Consider the following 24,732-nt stretch of genomic DNA (forward strand, 5'->3'; position numbering starts at 1 on the left):
GCCCAACTTTGTGGGTCACCCCGCAGTAGAGAAATCACAATTTTAACCTGTTGTGCAGGATCACCAGCAGAGTGAGATCTCAGAGACAAAAACAATTTACAATTCTCTCTGAAATTCAAAAAACGGGATCTGTCTCCGGTAAAAAATTCAGGCATAGGGATCTTAGGTTCAGACATTGGAGCACGTATAACAAAATCTTGTAAGTTCTGGACCTTTGTAGCAAGGTTATTCAATCCTGCAACCAAACTCTGTGGATCCATGATTCAAACAGGTGTAACCAAAGCCATTCAGAGATTAAGAGGAGAGGAAAAAAAGAAAAGGCTGAAGACTGCAGTTTAAGCAAGGAGTACAAATGAGCAAACTAGGGTGCACTTTCAAACACAGAGAAAAAAACCCTTTCTCATCCTTTCCTGCTTTAGTGCATAGTTTCAACGCATCTGGCCGGCCAAACTGTCATGATTACCCCAATGGCAGGGAAGTAAAAATAACAAAAACGGACTAGCTCTCGGGTGATGGAAACTAAAGTTGACCGTGACCTGAACCTGACACAACACTGGAAGTAGCCAGGGAGTGTTCCTACGATGCCCTAGACACCACGCGCCAGCCGGAGATCTAACTACCCCTATCAGAGGAATATACAGGCCTGCCTTACCTCCAGAGATGAACCCCAAAAGGAGATAGCAGCCCCCCACAGATACTGACGGTGAGTTCAGAGGAAATGACATACGTAGGATGAACAGCAGATTTAGCACAGTGAGGTCCGCTTTCTAGATAGCAGAAGGATAGGAAAGAGTTACTTCACGGTCAACTTCAAAACACTACTCAAAAACACCATCCTGAAATTACTTTAAAACTCCAGTGACAACTCATGCCACTGGAGTGGCAATTTCAGTCCACAAGAGCTTCCAGCTACAGAGAGTCACATTGCAGCAAGCTGGACAAGAAATAACATTAACTAGAAACTAAATTCAACTTAGCTGAACTGGAACTTGAGGCAGGAGAATGCAACAGAATGCTACTGATACATTGTTGGCCGGCATAGGACTAACAGCCAAGCAGCCTTAAATAGGAAACTCCCCTAATGGGTGGCAACAGGTGATCAGGGATAGAAGGAGGCACATAAGTGGCACTAGCATAAAACACCACCGGGGGAGCCCACAAACAGAATTCACAACACAACTGGTGTACAGGTTTGCGTTCCCGTAAACGCCGATCAATCTGAATAGCCATTGTCATAGACTCATTCAGACCTGTAGGCGCAGGAAACCCCACCATAACATCTTTTACTGCCTCAGAAAGGCCCTCACTGAAATTGGCAGCCAAGTCGCACTCATTCCACTGAGTAAGTACTGACCATTTCCAAAATTTCTGACAATATATTTCTGCTTCAGCTTGCCCCTGAGAGAGAGCTAATAAAGCTTTTTCAGCCTGAATCTCTAAGTTAGGTTCCTCACAGAGCAAACCCAATGCCAGAAAAAACGCATCCACACTGAGCAACGCAGGATCCCCTGGTGCCAATGCAAATGCCCAATTCTGAGGGTCGCCCCGCAGGAAAGATATAACAATCTTAACCTGCTGAGCAGGGTCTCCAGTGGAGCGAGATTTCAAAGAAAGAAACAATTTGCTATTGTTCCTGAAATTCAGGAAACTAGATCTATCCCCAGAAAAAAACTCTGGGGTAGGAATTCTAGGTTCAGACACAGGAGCATGTACAACAAAATCTTGTATATTTTGCACCTTAGCAGCAAGATTATTCAGGCTGGAAGCCAAACTCTGGACGTCCATGTTAAACAGCTGAGGTCAGAGCCATTCAAGGATTAAGAGGAGGAAAGAAGCAGCAGGCTGCAATTATGGCTAGGCAGCACACTCTGAGTAAGAGAGAGGAAAAAAAAAAAAAAAGGTTCCTCAGACTTCTTTTCCTCCTACTTCAGCCAATACAATTAACACTTTGTGGGCCGGCTATACTGTCATGTTCCCAATGGCAGGGAATTAACAAAAGAACACGGGCAAAAACAGGACGGGCTCTAGGGTGATGGAACCTGAGCTGACCGCGATCCTGAACCTCAACACACAACTAGCAGCAGCCGGGGAACGTTCCTGGGGGGGCTCTAGACGTCTCGCGCCAGCCGGAGATCTAGCTTCCCCTATCAGAAGAATCACAGACCTCTCTTGCCTCCAGAGAAATATTCCCACAGAAATAGCAGCCCCCCACATGTAATGACGGTGAAATGAGAGGAAGGCAGAAACGTAGTTATGAAAACAGATTCAGCAAAATGAGGCCCGCTAAAGCTAGATAGCAGAGGATACAAAAGGTGAACTGCGCGGTCAGCTTAAAACCCTTCAAAATACCATCCTGAAATTACTTGAACTCATGTGCCAACTCATGGTACATGAGTGGTAATTTCAGCCCACTAGAGCAACCAGCAGCAGAGATTTACATATCTGCAAGCTGGACTAAAAACATGAAAGCAAACATGAAACAGGGAAATCCAGACTTAGCTTGTCCTGTAGGCTTTAGGAGCAGGTAGCAAAGGTAACAGAGACACACTGATACATTGATAGCCGGCGAGGGAATGACAGAGAAGCCAGGTTAAATAGGAACTCCCACTTCCTGATGGAACAGGTGGATGCCAGAGACCGTAGGGAACGCAAGTCACCCAGTACCATCTGCAGCCACCAGAGGGAGCCCAAAAACAGAATTCACAACAACTGTGTGGTCATTATACAGTATGGAGCATCATGTGTGGCCATTATACAGTACTGAGCATCATGTGGGGCCATTATACAGTTTGGAGCACTGTGTAGTCATTATACAGTATGGTGCACTGTTTGGCCATTACACAGTATGGAACATCATGTGTGGTCATTATACAGTATTGAGCATCATGTGTGGCCATTATGCAATATATAGAGCACTGTGTGGCCATTATACAGTATTGAACATCATGTGGGGCCATTATACAGTATGGAGCACTGTGTGGCCATTATACAGTATAGAGCACTGTGTGGCCATTATACTGTACACAGCATCATGTGGGGCCATTATGCAGTATTGAGCATCATGTGGGGTCGTTATACAGTATGGAGCACTGTGTGGCCATTATACAGTACTAGATGGTAGCCCGATTCGAACGCATCGGGTATTCTAGAATATGTATGTAGTTTATTTATGAAGATTTTAGAATAATACATTGAATACACAGGATTCATACACTGCGTCTGTCGCTGATTGTTCGCAGCCGGCCATGTAGTATATAACAGCCCACGTAGTATATTGCACAGCCACGTAGTATATTGCACAGCCACGTAGTACATTGCACAGCCACAGAGTATATAGCACATCCCACGGAGTGTATAACAGCCCACATAGCATATAACAGCCCACTCACGCAGTGTACAACACAGCCCACGTAGTGTATAACACAGCCCACGTAGTGTATTACACAGCCCACATAGTGTATAACACAGCCTACGTAGTGTATAACACAGCGCACATAGTGTATAACACAGCCCACGTAGTGTATAGCACAGCCCATGTAGTATATTGCACAGACCACGTAGTATATAGCACAGCCCACGTAGTATATTGCACAGCCCACGTAGTATATTGCACAGCCCACGTAGTATATTGCACAGCCGAATGAAGCAAACGCATGAGACCTGTTGATGCTTCTGATATTTTCCATGAAATTTCTACTGTGTTGATGCATTCCTTTCATTAACTGCTCAAACAGATCTTGAGTAAACTGATTGTCAGATGGTTTTTCATCAATGAAATTCAGAGAGTCGCATTTAGAGCAAACTGCATTCATATTCCCACACTAGTATTCATGAATTGTACTTTCATTGTCTGTTACGTAATGTGCAAGTTGTTGAATATTGTCCTGGTCGTGCCTTAGTTGGTAGAGCATTTGTTTTTTTATGAATTTGACGATTATGTTGTTCCTGTCATACAACAGTTTGTTGTGGTGTCTCCGGTTGGTGACGGTGTCTGTGAGATTCCGCATCCTGGGCTTGTGTAGCAGCAGTTTGTTGTGGTGTCTCCTGTTGGCGACGTTGTCTGTGAGATTCCACATCCTGGGCTTGTCTGGCGGCAGTTTGTTGTGGTGTCTCCTGTTGGCGATGTTGTCTGTGAGATTCCACATCCTGGGCTTGTCTGGCGGCAGTTTGTTGTGGTGTCTCCTGTTGGCGACGTTGTCTGTGAGATTCCACATCCTGGGCTTGTCTGGCGGCAGTTTGTTGTGGAGTCTCCTGTTGGCGACGTTGTCTGTGAGATTCCACATCCTGGGCTTGTCTGGCGGCAGTTTGTTGTGGTGTCTCCTGTTGGCGATGTTGTCTGTGAGATTCCACATCCTGGGCTTGTCTGGCGGCAGTTTGTTGTGGTGTCTCCTGTTGGCGACGTTGTCTGTGAGATTCCACATCCTGGGCTTGTCTGGCGGCAGTTTGTTGTGGTGTCTCCTGTTCCCGATGTTGTCGTTTTCTTGCTGCTGCTGCTTTTCTGTCATCCTCATTGGCGTATTTTCGTTTACGACCTATTCTAAGATAGAAACACAGGGAGATGCCACCCATACAGGGAGATGCAGGCACGCACCCTACACAATGGTGGCACTTGACAGCAGTGGAGGACAATGATGATTCCAGAATTCGCGGCAGACTGTGCAAGTCGCTGATTGGTCGAGGCCGGCTGGCAAGGCGGGATTTCCGAGACAGACAGACAATTAGACCCTTAGACAACACAATGGCGGAACTTGACAGCAGTGGAGAACAATGATGATTCCAGAATTTGCGGCAGACTGTGCCCGTCGCTGATTGGTCGAGGCCGGCTGGCTGTGCCCAATCAGCGACGCGGGATTTCCAGGACAGACAGACAATTAAACCCTTAGACAATTATATATATAGATTATATTACTAATTTTTATTTTTAACACAGATTGTTATATGGGGAAAAAAAACATTGACCAAAAAAACCTGACAATACATTATTCCCTGATGATGGCGGCACTGCAACCTTATTATAACGGGAATTGCTCAGTGTGAGTGATTACTGTTCTGTCCTGAAGGTTTAGACCAGAGCGGTCTCTACTGGTAATAACCAGTACTGCACACAGATAGAAGCATTTTCTTAGTTCTACCAGTAGGTGTCAGTAGCGCTCAGGGTAACGGCATCACATAGAGATCAGGAGGCAGAAAAGCAGAATATGGAGAAATAGTGAAAAAGTACAAATACATGGATAGATACGTATTTTATGAAAAATGTAGAAGTTTTGTACAGTTTATTATCTCGAGCTTCCAATCAATATTAATCATTCCAGATGTATTTGAGGGTATAATGATGATATGACTGAGGGTAATGATATAATGATGATTTTGTGCTATAAATTGAATATTTTCTGCATGTATAAAAAGTCTGTGTCACGCTGTGTTGTCCAGGATGCTCTACACTGGCTATTCACAGGCACGGTCCCACTACTGATAGGCACGGGGGTTTTGACCTGCTCCGTTTCCGACCTGGGCCGGTTCACCCCTCATTAGGACAACCTCGTAGCTCCGAGCTCCCCCAGAGTCACTATAAATGCACTCAATACTTGGTCAGGGCTCCTTTTGCATCAATTACTACATCAATGCAGCGTGGCATGGAGGCGATCAGCCTGTGGCACTGCTGAGGTGTTATGGAAGCCCAGGTTGCTTTGATCGCAGCCTTCAGCTTGTCTGCATTGTTGGGTCTGGTGTCTCTCATCTTCCTTTTGACAATCCCCATAGATTCTACATGTGGATATGGTCAGAAAGAAACACTTGAAATAGATCACTCTGTTTGTAATGACTATAAAATATATGAGTTTCACTTTTTGTATTGAACAACTGAAATAAATTAACTTTTTGATGATTTTCTAATTTAGTGAGAAGCACTTATACATATATGTGTCAGTATACTCCTGCATGTATGTGTTAGGCTAAGTTCACATTAGCGTTCGGGGGTTTGCGGAGGGCTGCATACGTCCTCTTTTAAGCCCCGCCTACTTCTGCATACTTCTACATTCATCCCGCGTACCTATCTTTAACCCCTTCGCGCCATGCGCCGTACTAGTACTGCGCTGCGGGAGGTGCATTTGTGCCAGCCGCAGTACTAGTACAGCGCCGCCATTTTCCGGTCACCGCGTGGCATCGCGCGGCGATCGGGTTCCGATCACTGCTGTCCCTGACAGCACACCATCTCTGCACGTAGCCCCGGGGGGCTGCACCGCCCCCCGCATCAGCGATCGCTGTGATTGGCTGGTCAATTCTGGCCAGCCAATCACACCGACATGACAATAAAGTAAAAAAAACAAAACGACTGGCTGTGATTGGGGCTGTGTGACGTCGCACCATTCACAGCCGTCACAGTAGGTGGGGTGATCGCCACGTCACCTCACCCCTATGGCGCTGATTGGCTGAACAATAGCTTCTAGCCAATCAGCGCCAAAGGGGTTAATTTAAAATACCGATCACTGCCCTGCACGCCATATTTCTCTCAGATTTGGCGTGCAGAGCGGTTGTCCAAGCCCCTCTGTCTGACCTGAGTGAAGGAATCCATTGGTGGCCAGTGTGACCAACCCGGCGATCTCCTGCCCTCCTGTGCTGTGTGCTGCTCCAGCTCCGTGCTCTCTGCTGCCATCTGCCTGCTGTGTGAGGCCTGTGATCACAGCAGCAGCAGCAGCACCTCCCCACCCCTTTCCCATCCCTGTTCCAGTACCCCCACCCTCCAATTGATTTTTTAGCGCACTTTTTTGCGCTTTTTTTCCTGTGCGCGGCGTCCCGCGCAGAGCATTCGTGCTCTTCCCGTGTTCGCAGTGCTCTGATCAGTATCGCTGCTGATCAGAGACTGCGCCACAGGGCTTTTTCTTTGTTTAGCTAGTTAGTGTAGTGGACTTTGCAGCCTAAGCGACGTCCGATTTTTTTTTTTTTACAAAAATATAATAATAGTAGTTAGTACAGTGTAGTTTTAGACGTAGATTAGCTGGTGTCACAGCGTTAGTGACGACCGGTCTTTTTTTTTTAGAGAAAAAAAAAATTGTACAGAGTAGTGTAGTGGTAGCTTGTTAGTGTAGCCGGCGTCACAGCGTTAGTGACGACCGATCATCTTTTAGAAAAAAAAAAATCATACAGAGTAGTTTTATAGGTAGGGAGGTAGCATCTTTTTTGCATCAAAAAAATCTGCTATCGCTAGATAATCTCTAGTGCATTAGGGGAGCGTACGTCACACTGTTAGTGGCGTTCGCTTTTCTTTTGTACAAAGAATATTTAGTTGCGTCGCCTAATTTTTAGCGAGTTCATTAGGGGAGCGAACGTCATACTGCTAGTGGCGTTCGTTTTTTCTTTTGTACAAAGAATAATTAGTTGCGTCGTCTAATTTTTAGCGAGTGCATTAGGGGAGCGTACGTCACACTGTTAGTGGCGTTCGCTTTTCTTTTGTAAAAAGAATAATTAGTTGCGTCACCTAATTTTTAGCGCGTTCATTAGGGGAGCGTATGTCACACCGTTAGTGGCGTTCGTTTTTTCTTTTGTAAAAAGAATAATTAGTTGCGTTGTCTAATTTTTAGCGAGTGCATTAGGGGAGCGTACGTCACACTGTTAGTGGCGTTCGCTTTTCTTTTGTAAAAAGAATAATTAGTTGCGTCGCCTAATTTTTAGCGCGTTCATTAGGGGAGCGTACGTCACACTGTTAGTGGCGTTCGTTTTTTCTTTTGCAAAAATAAATTTAGTTGCTTAGGGTAAATTTATACTTTTTTTATGCAAACTTATTTTTTTACATCTGATTTTTCTTTTCATCTTTTTTTCTTGTTTCTTCTACATTTTTTCTCACTACTTGTTTTTTTCTCTCTGATTGGTTATAATAAAGAGTACCCTATACAAAAGCCCCACACATTACACGTGTAAAAGCACCACCTACACACACATCCCCAGGGTTTGGGAAAAAAAAATGGCCCATTCGTCAACGAGGCGCTATTCACCAGAGGAGGCTTACGCCATCCTTGCGTCCGACACGGATACAGCCAGTGAGGAAGATCCCACATTCCTCTATTCCTCCTCCTCCTCCTCATCTGGTGAGGAAGGACCCCCAACAAGGCGCCCTAGGACCCAGGCAACTCCTGCAGCAATCGATCCCATATGGATTGCACCCCCTGAAAATTTTCAGCCCGTCATTCCGAATTTCAGCAGCAGCTCAGGAATCCAGTTTGACACGACTGACCTCACTGAAATTGATTTCTTCAGTGATGAAATAATAAATCTTATGGTGGCCCAGACGAACCTGTATGCCCAACAATTTTTCACCCAAAATCCCACGTCATCACACGCCAGATGGACCCCACGTAAATGCAGCAGAGATGATGACATTTTGGGGAATTGTGCTGCATATGGGCATAATCAAAAAGCCAAAGCTTCGGCAATACTGGAGTACTGACATTGTCTACAGTACACCGGTATTCCGCATGGCCATGAAAAGGACACGATTTGAAGGGATCCAAAAAATGTTGCATTTCAGTGATAATGCTCCTCGAGACGATCCAAACTTTGATCGTCTATATAAAATTTGGCCAGTGATTGAACACTTCAGCAGAAAGTTTGCTGAGGCATACACACCCCAGACGGACGTCGCTATAGATGAATCTCTCATTCACTTCAAAGGGAGGCTAAAATTCCGACAGTACTTGCTCAGTAAGAGGTCCAGGTACGGAATAAAGCTGTACAAACTGTGCGAGAGTACCTCAGGGCACACCCACAGATGTAGGGTCTACGAGGGGAAGGACACTCAGATTAACCCCCCTGAATGCCCCCCTGACCTGGGGGTGAGTGGGAAAATTGTGTGGGAATTGCTGCACCCACTGCTGGATAAGGGTTATCACTAGTGTTGAGCATTCCGATACCGCAAGTATCGGGTATCGGCCGATACTTGCGGTATCGGAATTCCGATACCGAGATCCGATATTTCTGCGATATCAGAAATCGGAATCGGAAGTCCCCACAGTGCTAAAATCACTATAATGTAAAGTGGGCGGTGCGTGGGCGGAGACTGCGTGTCTCTGTGCGGGCGGAGTCTGTGTGGGCCTGCCAGGGATCTCATTCTATGCAGCCGGCGCTGTATCCGGGCTGCCCAGGCTTGATGCGGCGTGGGAGGGCTCTGCGGCGTGCTGGGGGGTCTCTGCGGCGTGCTGGGGGGTCTATAAGGCGTGCTGGGGGGGGTCTCTGCGGCGTGCGGGGGTCTCAGCGGCGTGCGGGGGTCTCTGCGGCGTGCTGGGGGGTCTCTGCGGTGTGCTGGGGGGTCTCTGCGGCATGCTGGGGGGTCTCTGCGGCGTGCTGGGGAGTCTCTGCGGCGTGAGGGGGGGTCTCTGCAGCGTGGGGGAGGTCTCTGCGGCGTGGGGGGGTCTCAGCGGCGTGCAGGGGTCTCAGTGCGGGCATCGTCCGATGGGACTACAAGTCCCATCGGGCTATGCCTGCTACACTGACAGTGATTGACACATTAGCCAATGATGGGACAGTAGTAGTCCCATCATCCGGCTAATGTGTTGAATGAAAAAAAAAAAAAATACTCCATACATACATTCTACATACATACATATAGACATACAGTACATTCATATATTACATACATGACATACATTACATACATTACATTAAACATAGATTACATACTCACCATTACTTGTCATTTTGATCCCCGAAGCCAGTGTCATCTATAAAAAATGTGAAAAAAACAAACAACCAATATACTCCCTGTCCGCAGAAATCCACGAGTGTCCCACGACGATCTCCCATGGAGAGCAGCAGCATCAGATAATGCGACCGCTCTCTAGGGGCTCAGAAACACAATGACGGGAGGAAGGTATCCTTCCGCCACTGTATTCCTCCGCCGCTGTAAAAAAAAAAGTCCCTAGTCTCACTTTATGGCATTGCTGTATGAGACATTTTCCCATGCAGCAATTATATAAAGTGACACTTTGAACTCAGGTAACCTCAGTGATGCACTGCAGGAGCCATTGTCTCCTGTCAGTGTGTCACTGAGGGTCCTATAGAGCAGTGACGTCACCCGATGTCACTGTTCTATAGCGGAGATCGTCGTGGGACACTCGTTATTAATTGGACTACGGCGGACAGGTAGTATGCGGTTTATTATTTTACGTTTTTTGCAGGCGCTGAAGTATGGTAAGTATGGTGAAATGAAGAATATTAAAATACTTTTACCTAATGTGTGCGTGTTTTATTAACCCTTTTCTTACTATTGGATTAATAACGGATAGGCGTCTTATTGACGCCTCTCCGTTATTAACCCGGCTTAACCCCTTAATGACAGCCAATACGTCTTTTAACTGACCTGAGATATAAGAGAATAGCATCCCCATACAGGTGACAATCCAGTAGCTGTCGGCTGTTCACTGTAGGTGACAACTTGCTTCACCAGGCACAATCAGTATTTGCACCGTCCAAATCTGTTTAACCCCTTAGATGCTGCTGTCAATAGTGACTACATCATTATAAATGGTTAACAGAGTGAGGGGGCTTCCCCTTTATCCCAATTGGCACCATGAGATCACAATTTTGTGGTCCTGATGTTTCCCATGGCAATTCACAACCAAATAGCTGCCTTAGAGTCTGCCGGCTGTAGTAATCTGTTCTGAAGTTAGAGATATTTAGGTGGTAAAAATATATTTTTACATTTCTGTCATGCCACTTTGCATTAATTCCTGCAAAGCACCTGAAGGGTTAATAAACTACCTGACTGCAGTTTTCAATATGTCAGGGGGTGCTGTTTTTAAAATGGTTTAACTTTTGGGGGTTTCCCAATATATGGGACCCCTAAGGGCACTTCAAACCTGGATAGGTCCCTAAAAAAATAAATGTTGTTAATTTCTTTGAAAAAATGAAAAATTACTGCTACATTTTTAAACCTCCTAAAATGTTAACAAAATAAAATAATATTTTACAAATGGTGCTGATGTAAAGCAGACATGTGGGAAATGTTATTTATTAATGTTTTTCTATGGTATGACTATCTGGATTAAAGGGATAATCATTCAAAGTTTGAAAATTGCAATTTTTTTTAAGTTTTTCTCAAATTTCTGATATTTTTTATAAATAAACACAAAACATATTGACCTACATTTATCATTGTCATAAAGTATAATGTGTCATGAAAAAACAATCTCAAAATCACTGGGATTTGTTGAAGCGTTACATAGTTATTACCACATATAGTGACACTGGTCAGATTTAAAAAATTTGGCTCTGTCACTAAGGGGTTAATGTCACCTTACGATAGCAAGGTGACATTAACCCCTTATTACCCCATATCCCACCGCTACACGGGAGTGGGAAGAGAGAGGCTAAGTGCCGGAATTGGCGCATCTTACAGATGTCGGACAGATGTCGGACACCGTCGGACTGGGGCACCGGGACACCGGAGAATCCTCCGGTGGGCCCCGCCCCCCAGCCCCTGCCTCCTTCATTTGTGCCTGCCCTGCATAGCTGCGGGGAGCAGGGCTCACTTTACTGTATAGCCGGCAGCGGCTGGCAGACTGCACAGGTGATGGGAAGTGCAGGCGCAGCTCCTTCACATCACCTTCTGCCGCTGCCGGCTTCTACTCTGCCAGGAGCTGTGTGTGTGTGTGCCGACCCTCACTTCAGCCAGCACAGTCAGCAGAACAGCTGACTCTGAGGCTGAGAGGAGACGAGCACTTGCACACTACAGTTTGTCCCGCAGTCACCTGTCTCATCCTGTGCTCTGTCCCTCTGCTCCTCTTCCACAAAGCCCTGGGCAGCAGTGTAGTTTTCTTTGTGTGAGCTCACAGCACAGCTCAGGCAAGGAGCTGTGCTGTGATTGGTCAGCAGTCCTACCCAAGCAGCACACGGCCATGTATTGTGCAGAGGAGCAGAGGGATGTGTTATGATTACCCCAATGGCAGGGGAATAAAAATAACAAAACGGACTAGCTCTCGGGTGATGGAAACTAAAGTTGACCGTGACCTGAACCTGACACAACACTGGAAGTAGCCAGGGGATGTTCCTACGATGCCCTAGACACCACGCGTCAGCCGGAGATCTAACTACCCCTATCAGAGGAATATACAGGCCTGCCTTACCTCCAGAGATGAACCCCAAAAGGAGATAGCAGCCCCCCACAGATATTGACGGTGAGTTAAGAGGAAAAGACATACGTAGGATGAACAACAGATTTAGCACAGTGAGGTCCGCTTTCTAGATAGCAGAAGGATAGAAAAGAGTTACTTCACGGTCAACTTCAAAAACACTACTCAAAAACACCATCCTGAAATTACTTTAAACTCCAGTGACAACTCATGCCACTGGAGTGGCAATTTCAGTCCACAAGAGCTTCCAGCTAAAGAGAGTCACATTGCAGCAAGCTGGACAGAAAATAGCATAAACAAGAAACAAAATTCAACTTAGCTGAACTGGAACTTGAGGCAGGAGAATGCAACAGAATGCTACTGATACATTGTTGGCCGGCATAGGGCTAACAGCCAAGCAGCCTTAAATAGGAAACTCCCCTAATGGGTGGCAACAGGTGATCAGGGATAGAAGAAGGCACATAAGAGGCACTACCATAAAACACCACCGGGGGAGCCCACAAGCAGAATTCACAACAGTACCCCCCCCTTAAGGAGGGGGCACCGAACCCTCACCAGAACCACCAGGGCGATCTGGATGAGCACTATGAAATGCACGAACCAAATCAGGAGCATGAACATCGGATGCTGTCACCCAAGAATTATCCTCCTGACCATAGCCCTTCCACTTAACCAGATACTGAAGTTTCCGTCTGGAAACACGGGAGTCCAAGATCTTTTCCACCACATACTCCAATTCACCCTCAACCAGCACAGGAGCAGGAGGATCAGCAGAAGGAACAACCGGTACCTCATACCTCCGCAATAATGACCGATGGAAAACATTATGAATAGTAAAAGATGCTGGGAGGTCCAAACGAAAGGACACAGGATTAAGAACCTCCAGAATCCTATAAGGGCCGATAAACCGAGGCTTAAACTTAGGAGACTAGACCTTCATAGGAACAAATCGAGAAGACAGCCACACCAGGTCCCCAACACAAAGACGAGGACCAATACGCCGATGACGATTAGTGAACTGTTGAGTCTTCTCCTGGGACAACTTCAGATTGTCCACAACCTGTCCCCAAATCCGATGCATCCTATCAACCACAGCATCCACTCCAGGACAATCCGAAGACTCCAATTGACCGGACGAAAACCGAGGGTGAAACCCTGAATTACAAAAAAATGGAGAAACCAAAGTGGCAGAACTGGCCCGATTGTTAAGGGCAAACTCTGCCAATGGCAAAAAATCAAGCCAATCATCCTGATCAGCAGACACAAAACACCTCAAGTAAGTCTCCAAGGTCTGATTAGTACGCTCAGTCTGGCCATTAGTCTGAGGATGGAATGCAGACGAAAAAGACAAGTCGATGCCCATCCTGGCACAGAACGCCCGCCAAAATCTAGACACAAACTGAGTACCCAAACGCACCACATTCTGAAAAAATAGAGGAACCAGCTCAGAGGAGGAGGGCAATTTGGGCAAAGGTACCAAATGAACCATCTTGGAAAAACGGTCACACACCACCCAGATGACAGACATCCTACGAGAAACAGGAAGGTCAGAAATAAAGTCCATAGAGATGTGCGTCCAAGGCCTCTTAGGAATAGGCAAGGGCAACAACAAGCCACTGGCCCGAGAACAGCAGGGCTTGGCCCGAGCACAAACATCACAAGACTGCACAAACATACGCACATCTCGAGACAAAGAAGGCCACCAGAAGGACCTAGACACCAAATCCCTGGTGCCAAAAATTCCAGGATGACCTGCCAACGCGGAAGAATGAACCTCCGATATAACTCTACTGGTCCAGTCATCAGGGACAAACACTCTACCAGGCGGACAACGATCAGGCCTATCCACCTGAAACTCCTGCAAAGAGCGCCGCAGGTCTGGGGAGACAGCTGACAATATCACCCCATCCTTTAGGATGCCAGTAGGTTCGGAATCACCAGGCGAGTCAGGCTCAAAACTCCTAGAGAGGGCATCCGCCCTCACATTCTTAGACCCAGGCAGATATGAAACCACAAAGTTAAATCGGGAGAAAAACAACGACCAGCGCGCCTGTCTAGGATTCAGACGCCTGGCTGACTCAAGATAAATTAGATTCTTATGGTCAGTCAAGACCACCACCTGGTGTCTAGCACCCTCAAGCCAATGACGCCACTCCTCAAACGCCCACTTCATGGCCAAGAGTTCCCGATTTCCAACATCATAATTTCGCTCAGCGGGCGAAAACTTTCGAGAGAAAAACGCACATGGTCTCATCACTGAGCAGTCAGGACCTTTCTGCGACAAAACTGCACCTGCTCCGATCTCAGAAGCATCTACTTCAACCTGGAAAGGGAGCGACACATCAGGCTGGCGCAACACAGGAGCAGAAGAAAAGCGGCGCTTAAGCTCCCGAAAGGCCTCCACAGCCGCAGAGGACCAATTAGCAACATCAGCACCCTTTTTGGTCAAATCAGTCAAAGGTTTAGCAATGGCAGAAAAACCCGCTATGAATCGGCGATAGAAATTAGCAAATCCCAAGAATTTCTGAAGACTCTTTAAAGAAGTAGGTTGTATCCAATCACAAATAGCCTGAACCTTAACAGGGTCCATCTCCATAGATGAAGGGGAAAAAATATATCCCAGAAAGGAAATTCTCTGAACCCCAAAAATACACTTTGAGCCCTTTACAAAAAGAGAATTAGCTCGCAAAACCTGAAAAACTGTCCTGACCTGTTGAACATGAGATTCCCAGTCCTCCGAAAAAATCAGAATATCATCCAAATACACAATCATAAATTTATCCAGATATTCACGGAAAATATCGTGCATAAAGGACTGAAAAACGGAAGGGGCATTCGCGAGACCGAAAGGCATTACCAAATACTCAAAATGGCCTTCAGGCGTATTAAATGCGGTCTTCCACTCATCCCCCTGCTTAATCCGCACCAAATTATACGCACCACGTAGATCGATCTTAGTGAACCACTTAGCCCCCTTTATGCGAGCAAACAGATCAGTGAGTAAAGGTAACGGGTACTGGTATTTAACTGTAATCTTATTCAGAAGTCGATAGTCGATACAAGGTCTCAATGAACCATCCTTTTTACCCACAAAGAAAAACCCTGCCCCTAGAGGAGACAAAGAGGGGCGAATATGACCCTTTTCCAAAGATTCTCTGATATACTCACGCATAGCAGTATGTTCAGGTACAGACAAATTAAACAAGCGACCCTTAGGAAATTTACTACCGGGAATCAATTCAATAGCGCAGTCACACTCTCTGTGAGGAGGGAGAGAATCAATTTTAGGCTCTTGAAAGACATCATAAAAATCTGACAGAAATGCTGGGATTTCAGAGGGAGTAGATGAAGAAATGGGAACCAAAGGTGCATCCCCATGAATCCCCCGACATCCCCAGCTCAACACAGACATAGATCTCCAGTCCAAGACTGGATTATGAATTTGTAACCATGGAAGTCCAAGCACTAAGACATCATGTAGATTGTATAACACAAGGAAACGAATAATCTCCTGATGGTCTGGGGTAAGATGCATAGTCACTTGTGTCCAATATTGTGGTTTATTGCTAGCCAAAGGTGTAGAATCAATACCCTTTAGGGGAATAGAAACTTCCAACGGCTCTAAATCAAACCCACAACGCTTGGCAAAGGACCAATCCATGAGACTCAGAGCGGCGCCAGAATCCACATAAGCATCCACAGTAACAGATGATAAAGTACAAATCAATGTCACGGACAAAAGAAATTTAGACTGCGAGGTACCCATAGAAAAAGATTTATCAACCTTTTTATCAACCTTTTTTATGCGTTTAGAGCATGCTGATATAACATGAGCTGGATCTCCACAGTAGAAGCACAACCCATTTTTGCGCCTGTAATTCTGTCGTTCGCCTCTAGACAAAACACTATCGCATTGCATATGCTCTAGTGCCTTTTCAGAGGTCACCGCCAAATGGTGCACAGGTTTTTGCTCAGAAGACACCGCCATATGGTGCACAGGTTTTTGCTCAGAAGATACCGCCATATAGTGCACAGGTTTTTGCTCAGAAGACACCGCCAAATGGTGCACAGATTTGCGCTCCCGTAAACGCCGATCAATCTGGATAGCCAATTTCATGGCATCATTCAGACCTGTAGGCACAGGGAACCCCACCATGACATCCTTCACGGCATCAGAGAGACCTTCTCTGAAATTAGCTGCTAGAGCGCACTCATTCCATTTAGTAAGCACCGACCATTTACTGAATTTCTGGCAGTATATCTCAGCTTCATCTTGCCCTTGGGAAAGAGCTATCAAGGCTTTCTCAGCCAAAATCTCTAAATTAGGTTCTTCATAAAGCAACCCCAAAGCCTGAAAAAACGCATCTACATTTAATAACGCAGGATCCCCTGGCGACAATGCAAATGCCCAACTTTGTGGGTCACCCCGCAGTAGAGAAATAACAATTTTAACCTGTTGTGCAGGATCACCAGCAGAGTGAGATCTCAGAGACAAAAACAATTTACAATTCTCTCTGAAATTCAAAAAACGGGATCTGTCTCCGGTAAAATATTCAGGCATAGGGATCTTAGGTTCAGACATTGGAGCACGTATAACAAAATCTTGTAAGTTCTGGACCTTTGTAGCAAGGTTATTCAAACCTGCAACCAAACTCTGTGGATCCATGATTCAAACAGGTGTAACCAAAGCCATTCAGAGGTTAAGAGGAGAGGGAAAAAAAAAAGGCTGAAGACTGCAGTTTAAGCAAGGAATACAAATGAGCAACCTAGGGTGCACTTTCAAACACAGAGAAAAAAAAAACCTTTTCTCATCCTTCCTGCTTTAGTGCATAGTTTAACACATAGATTTTTTAACTGGCCGGCCAAACTGTTATGATTACCCCAATGGCAGGGGAATAAAAATAACAAAACGGACTAGCTCTCGGGTGATGGAAACTAAAGTTGACCGTGACCTGAACCTGACACAACACTGGAAGTAGCCAGGGGATGTTCCTACGATGCCCTAGACACCACGCGCCAGCCGGAGATCTAACTACCCCTATCAGAGGAATATACAGGCCTGCCTTACCTCCAGAGATGAACCCCAAAAGGAGATAGCAGCCCCCCACAGATATTGACGGTGAGTTAAGAGGAAAAGACATACGTAGGATGAACAACAGATTTAGCACAGTGAGGTCCGCTTTCTAGATAGCAGAAGGATAGAAAAGAGTTACTTCACGGTCAACTTCAAAAACACTACTCAAAAACACCATCCTGAAATTACTTTAAACTCCAGTGACAACTCATGCCACTGGAGTGGCAATTTCAGTCCACAAGAGCTTCCAGCTAAAGAGAGTCACATTGCAGCAAGCTGGACAGAAAATAGCATAAACAAGAAACAAAATTCAACTTAGCTGAACTGGAACTTGAGGCAGGAGAATGCAACAGAATGCTACTGATACATTGTTGGCCGGCATAGGGCTAACAGCCAAGCAGCCTTAAATAGGAAACTCCCCTAATGGGTGGCAACAGGTGATCAGGGATAGAAGAAGGCACATAAGAGGCACTACCATAAAACACCACCGGGGGAGCCCACAAGCAGAATTCACAACAGGGATGGCTGCAGTCAGTGTGAGTGTAAGTAAATAAACAGTTATGATGCCTGCAACCAAGGTCTCCCGATCTGACCCCCTTAGACTTTTATCTTTGGGTTCATCTGAAGGCAATTGTCTATGCTGTGAAGATACGAGATGTGCAGCATCTGAAACAACGGATACTGGAAGCCTGTGCTAGCATTTCTGCGGTGTTGCTATCAGTGTGTCAAGAGTGGGAGAAGTGGGTTGCATTGACAATCCAACACAATGGGCAGCACTTTGAACACATTTTATAAGTGGTTATAAACTTGTAAATAATTCATGAAAGAATAAAGTTATTTTAAAACCAAGCACACCATTGTTTTTCTTGTGGAATTCTCAATAAGTTTGATGTCACATGACCCTCTTCCCATAGGAAAAAATAAAGTTGGATCCAAAATGGCCAACTTCAAAATGGCCGCCATGGTCACCACCCATCTTGAAAAGCTTCCCCCCTCCCATATACTAATGTGCCACAAACAGGAAGTTGATATCACCAACCATTCCCATTTTATTTAGGTGTATCCATATAAGAGAGTGTGAGTGAGAGTGTCTCTCAATATGATGCCATGTAATAATGAGACAGCACTGTACATAAAACAGAGGACACTACATAATAATTGACTGCCCCATACATAACTAGAGAGGATGGTACGCAATAAGGGAGACTCCTGCAGCAATAATGTCCCCCATTCTGGGCCCCTTCCTGGGCTAATGTCCCCCATCCTGTCCTTCTTAGTTTAATGTCCCACATGCTGGTATAATGTGCCCCAATCTGGTACATACTCGTACGTCCCTTATCCTGGGCCCCAACCTTTTGTATATGTTCCCCAACCAGCTGTAATATACTCCATCCCATGTTCCCTGTTTTGTAATGCATTCAAAACAAACTATACTACCCACCTTCCCCCACACCGTGCAAGATCCTCTTCTATTTCCGGTGTGGGCAGCTTTACTTCGGCATCCCCTCTGTGGCACATGATGTCACTGCTGTGCACCCCCAGTCATGCCATCAACTGTCTCCCTCCGATTGGCCGGCAGCATGTATTGCAGCGCAGGAAGCCGACAGGTTCCCTTTGCCACAATACATTTTAGCTTAAAAAAGGAACCTGTCACCAGTTTTGGCCAATATGAAATAAGACCACCACTTTTCAGGGCTGATATACAGCATTGTATAATGCTCTATAGCTGCCCCCAACCCAACCTGCAAGAGAAGAGCTTCTACAGTGTGTCCTTGAAGTCATGGTGCACTTTTGACCAGTCACTGGAAAGCAACACAAACAAAAAAAAAAAATAAAAACAAAAAAAAATAATGAAATCTGCTCCAAATGAAAGAAACTCTCCCATTTTCATACCTATTCAGTGCAATTCGATGTGGGCTCCATTTGTTGCCCTACACACATCCAAACAATAGTGAAGTTCTTGCCACACACGGCTAAGTACATCTGGTGTAACAGAGTGGTCGCCTCATCGCTAAACACAATCTTCTGCAAAAATAATTGTCGATCTCATGAAGCATATCTGTAGCAAAAACGCATCGTTGGGTCTATCCGCTGGTTTGATAGTATGCAACAGCCGCAATTAGTACCCCGTAAAACAGATGTTTAACACCTTATGAACTGTAATTTTGCTTGGTGTAATTGTCGAGCACACCCACGCATAGATTTTTATTTAGGGCTCCTTAGGTAGCTATACCATATAGCCTCTACAGTGAAGTATATCGTGGCACAGCTGCGTTGGTGCACAAGATATTTTTCTACTGGTGTGGGAAACCTAATAGATAAGTAACTTGGCACAACTTAGTAAATGGTGATGATTTTTATTCAGATGGCAGTCCAAATTAAACGTTTCGGTCAAACATTAGACCTTCTTCAGTAAACTGCATTGCAAATGCATAACAGAATACAAACAATTGTAAATATACAAAAAGACAATAAGTCAAAAATAAAACATAAGGATAAACCTCATAATTAATGTGCAATATGTGATGGATAAGAGGGTAGGAGAGGTGAGGAATAGGTAAGTAACATCTTTTTACATACCGACTGCTTATGTAACAGGGATGGAGGATGTCTCTAATTATGGAGTAGGTCCCAGATTATGGTTTCGAGTGGACCTGTCTGGGTATGGTAATAGCCCTATAATGGTAACAGAGACTGTATAGTACGGTGTACAGTTCAATAAATAAAGGAAAAAGAAGGAGCACAAAACATGGTGTACTGACCGAGTAAGATACCAAAGAAGAGTATCGCATATGGGCCTGGTGTTCCAGGTTTGGAAAAACACTGCAACTGTGATAAAATATAGATATAGCTATTAACCCCTTTCTGACATCTGACGTACTATCCCGTCGAGGTGGGGTGGGCCCGTATGACCACCGACGGGATAGTACGTCATACGCGATCGGCCGCGCTCACGGGGGCAGCGCGGCCGATCGCGGCCGGGTGTCAGCTGCATATCGCAGCTGACATCCGGCACTATGTGCCAGGAGTGGTCACGGACCGCCCCGGCACATTAACCCCCAGCACACCGCGATCAAACATGATCGCGGTGTACCGGCGGTATAGGGAAGCATCGTGCAGGGAGGGGACTCCCTGCGGGCTTCCCTGAGACCCCCGCAGCAACGCGATGTGATCGCGTTGCTCCGAGGGTCTCCTACCTCCCTCCTCGCCGCAGGTCCCGGATCCTAGATGGCCGCGGCATCCGGGTCCTGCAGGGAGGGAGGTGGCTTACCGAGTGCCTGCTCAGAGCAGGCGCTGGTAAGCCTGCAGCCCTGCACAGCAGATTGCCGATCTGACAGAGTGCTGTGCACACTGTCAGATCACCGATCTGTAATGTCCCCCCCTGGGACAAAGTAAAAAAAAATTTTTCCACATGTGTAAAAAAATAAATAAAAAATAAATTCCTAAATAAAGAAAAAATATATATATTATTCCCATAAATACATTTCTTTATCTAAATAAAAAAAAACAATAAAAGTACACATATTTAGTATCGCCGCGTCCGTAACGACCCAACCTATAAAACTGTCCCACTAGTTAACCCCTTCAGTAAACACCGTGAGAAAAAAAAACGAAGCAAAAAAACGCTTTATTACCATACCGCTGAACAAAAGCGGAATAACACGCGATCAAAAAGACAGATATAAATAACCATGGTACTGCTGAAAACGTCATCTTGTCCCGCAAAAAACGAGCCGCCAAACAGCATCATCAGCAAAAAAATAAAAAAGTTATAGTCCTGAGAATAAAGCGATACCAAAATAATTATTTTTTCTATAAAATAGCTTTTATCGTATAAAAGCGACAAAACATAAAAAAATGATATAAATGAGGTATCGCTGTAATCGTACTGACCCGAAGAATAAAACTGCTTTATCAATTTTACCAAACGCGGAACGGTATAAACGCCTCCCCCAAAAGAAATTCATGAATAGCTGGTTTTTGATCATTCTGCCTCACAAAAATCGGAATAAAAAGCGATCAAAAAATGTCATGTGCCCAAAAATGTTACCAATAAAAACGTCAACTCGTCCCGCAAAAAACAAGACCTCATATGACTCTGTGGACTCAAATATGGAAAAATTATAGCTTTCAAAATGTGGTAACGCAAAAAATATTTTTTGCAATAAAAAGCGTCTTTCAGTGTGTGACGGCTGACAATCATAAAAATCCGCTAAATAACTCGCTATAAAAGTAAATCAAACCCCCCTTCATCACCCCCTTAGTTAGGGAAAAATAAAAAATAAAAAAAATGTATTTATTTCCATTTTCCCATTAGGGTTAGGGCTAGGGTTAGGGTTAGGGTTATTGCTAGTGTTAGGGCTAGGGTTAGGGCTAGGGTTAGGGCTAGGGTTATTGCTAGGGTTAGGGTTAGGGCTAGGGTTATTGCTAGGGTTAGGGCTAGGGTTAGGGTTATTGCTAGGGTTAGGGCTAGGGTTAGGGCTACAGTTAGGGTTGGGGCTAAAGTTAGGGTTAGGGTTTGGATTTCATTTACAGTTGGAAATAGGGTTGGGATTAGGGTTAGGGGTGTGTCAGGGTTAGGAATGTGGTTATGGTTACCGTTGGGATTAGGGTAAGGGGTGTGTTTGGATTAGGGTTTCAGTTAAAATTGGGGGGTTTCCACTGTTTAGGCACATCAGGGGCTCTCCAAACGGGACATGGCATCCGATCTCAATTCCAGACAATTCTGCGTTGAAAAAGTAAAACAGTGCTCCTTCCCTTCAGAGCTCTCCCGTGTACCCAAACAGGGGTTTACCCCAACATATGGGGTATCGGCGTACTCAGGACAAATTGGACAACATCTTTTGGGGTCCAATTTCTCCTGTTACCCTTGGGAAAATACAAAACTGGGGGCTAAAAAATAAGTTTTGTGGGAAAAAAAAGATTTTTTATTTTCACGGCTCTGCGTTGTAAACTGTAGTGAAACACTTGGGGGTTCAAAGTTTTCACAACACATCTAGATAAGTTCCTTGGGGGTCTAATTTCCAATATGGGGTCACTTGTGGGGGATTTCAACTGTTTGGGTACATCAGGGGCTCTGCAAATGCAACGTGACGCCTGCAGACCAATCCATTTAAGTCTGCATTCCAAATGGCGCTCCTTCCCTTCCGAGCTCTGTCATGCGCCCAAACAGTGGTTTCCCCCCACATATGGGGTATCAGCGTACTCAGGACAAATTGGACAACAACTTTTGGGGTCCAATTTATTATGTTACCCTTGTAAAAATACAAAGCTGGGGGCTAAAAAATCATTTCTATGAAAAAAAAGAGGAATTTTTATTTTCACGGCTCTGCGTTATAAACTGTAGTGAAACACTTGGGGGTTCAAAGCTCTCAAAACACATCTAGATAAGTTCCTTAGGGGGTCTACTTTCCAAAATGGTGTCACTTGTGGGGGGTTTTAATGTTTAGGCACATCAGGGGCTCTCCAAATGCAACATGGCGTCCCATCTTAATTCCAGTCAATTTTGCATTGAAAAGTAAAATAGCGCTCCTTCCCTTCCGAGCTCTGCTATGCGCCCAAACAGTGGTTTACCCCCACATATGGGGTATCGTCGTACTCAGGACAAATTGCACAACAACTTTTGTGGTCTAATTTCTTTTCTTACCCTTGGGAAAATAAAAAAATGGGGGCGAAAAGATCATTTTGTGAAAAAATATGATTTTTTATTTTTACGGCTCTGCATTATAAACTTCTGTGAAGCACTTGTTGGGTCAAAGTGCTCAACACACATCTAGATAAGTTCCTTAAGGGGTCTACTTTCCAAAATGGTGTCACTTGTGGGGGGTTTCAGTGTTTAGGCACATCAGGGGCTCTCCAAACGCAACATGGCGTCCCATGTCAATTCCAGTCAATTTTGCATTGAAAAGTCAAATGGCGCTCCTTTCCTTCCGAGCTCTGCCATGCGCCCAAACAGTGGTTTACCCCCATATATGGGGTATCAGCGTACTCAGGACAAATTTTACAACAACTTTTGGGGTCCATTTTCTCTTGTTACCCTTGGTAAAATAAAACAAATTGGAGCTGAAATAAATTTTGTGTGAAAAAAAAGTTAAATGTTCATTTTTATTTAAACATTCCAAAAATTCCTGTGAAACACCTGAAGGGTTAATACATTTCATGAATGTGGTTTTGAGCACCTTGAAGGGTGCAGTTTTTAGAATGGTGTCACACTTGGGTATTTTCTGTCATATAGACCCCTCAAAATGACTTCAAATGAGATGTGGTCCCTGAAAAAAAATGGTGTTGTAAAAATGAGAAATTGCTGGTCAATTTTTAACCCTTATAACTCAAATAACAAAAAAAAATTTGGTTCCAAAATTGTGCTGATGTAAAGTAGACATGTGGGAAATGTTACTTATTAAGTATTTTGCGTGACATATGTCTGTGATTTAAGGGCATAAAAATTCAAAGTTGGAAAATTGCGAAATTTTCAAAATTTTCGCCAAATATCCGTTTTTTTAACAAATAAACGCAAGTTATATCGAAGAAATTTTACCACTATCATGAAGTACAATATGTCACGAGAAAACAATGTCAGAATCGCCAAGATCCGTTGAAGCGTTCCAGAGTTATAACCTCATAAAGGGACAGTGGTCAGAATTGTAAAAATTGGCCTGGTCATTAACGTGCAAACCACCCTTGGGGGTGAAGGGGTTAAGGAATGGCTAAGGAAAGATGGGATCAGCATGAGATAAATGGGAGTTGTATAGGAAAACATACCTAGTGTAGGTAGCTTGCTGATAACTAGGTATATGGTTTTATGTCCACTGTGGTATCATAGGAAATGTTGATAATAACAAACTGAAAGACAAGTATGGCTAATATAAATATGGTACAATGTTGGTGTATGTCCTTAAATACTGTAAAAAAAGGGGTCTCACCATAAAGGAGAACTGTGAACCATGTATTATGGCCTCAGGTGCCAGGTAATTAAGTTAAATGGTATTGGTATCTAAAAAAAGCAAAAGACCGGATGGGTATAATAACATAGACAAGGGAGGAGGGGAGAAAAATCCAAAATAGACTTAACATATTGAAAGCAGAAGCTCCCCTACTATTTGAGTTATAAAGTATTCTGGTGAAATGGGCGCTTGGAATAAACCGCTGCCTGTGATGTGACAATGTAGAAGTCAATAGCATATCGTAAAAGATATGTATAGGTGATGTACTTAGGTGGAGGAAGGACTTACCCCGTGTGCGGTGTAGAGCTGGTATGCCTCAACGCGGTATCCGCCGCTAGTTGAATGGCATATGTGTTGTGAAAGGGGTTTAAATGGCTGTGGGGCGGGACAATATGTGTGTCCGATACAGGAAGCGCGTCACCAATTGTGGCGCGCACTTCCGGTAATCCCAAGCACTGGCTGTAGTCATAGATACAGACAACAAGCACAGTGTTAGCTATGCATACCTAGTCCGGAGCCGGAAGTGCGTCACAGATTGTGACGCGGACTTCCGGTAATCCATGAATGGAATGTTGTCATGGTAACAGACAACAAG

This window comes from Ranitomeya variabilis, chromosome 7 (genome assembly GCF_051348905.1).
Source record: "Ranitomeya variabilis isolate aRanVar5 chromosome 7, aRanVar5.hap1, whole genome shotgun sequence".
NCBI lineage: Eukaryota > Metazoa > Chordata > Amphibia > Anura > Dendrobatidae > Ranitomeya > Ranitomeya variabilis.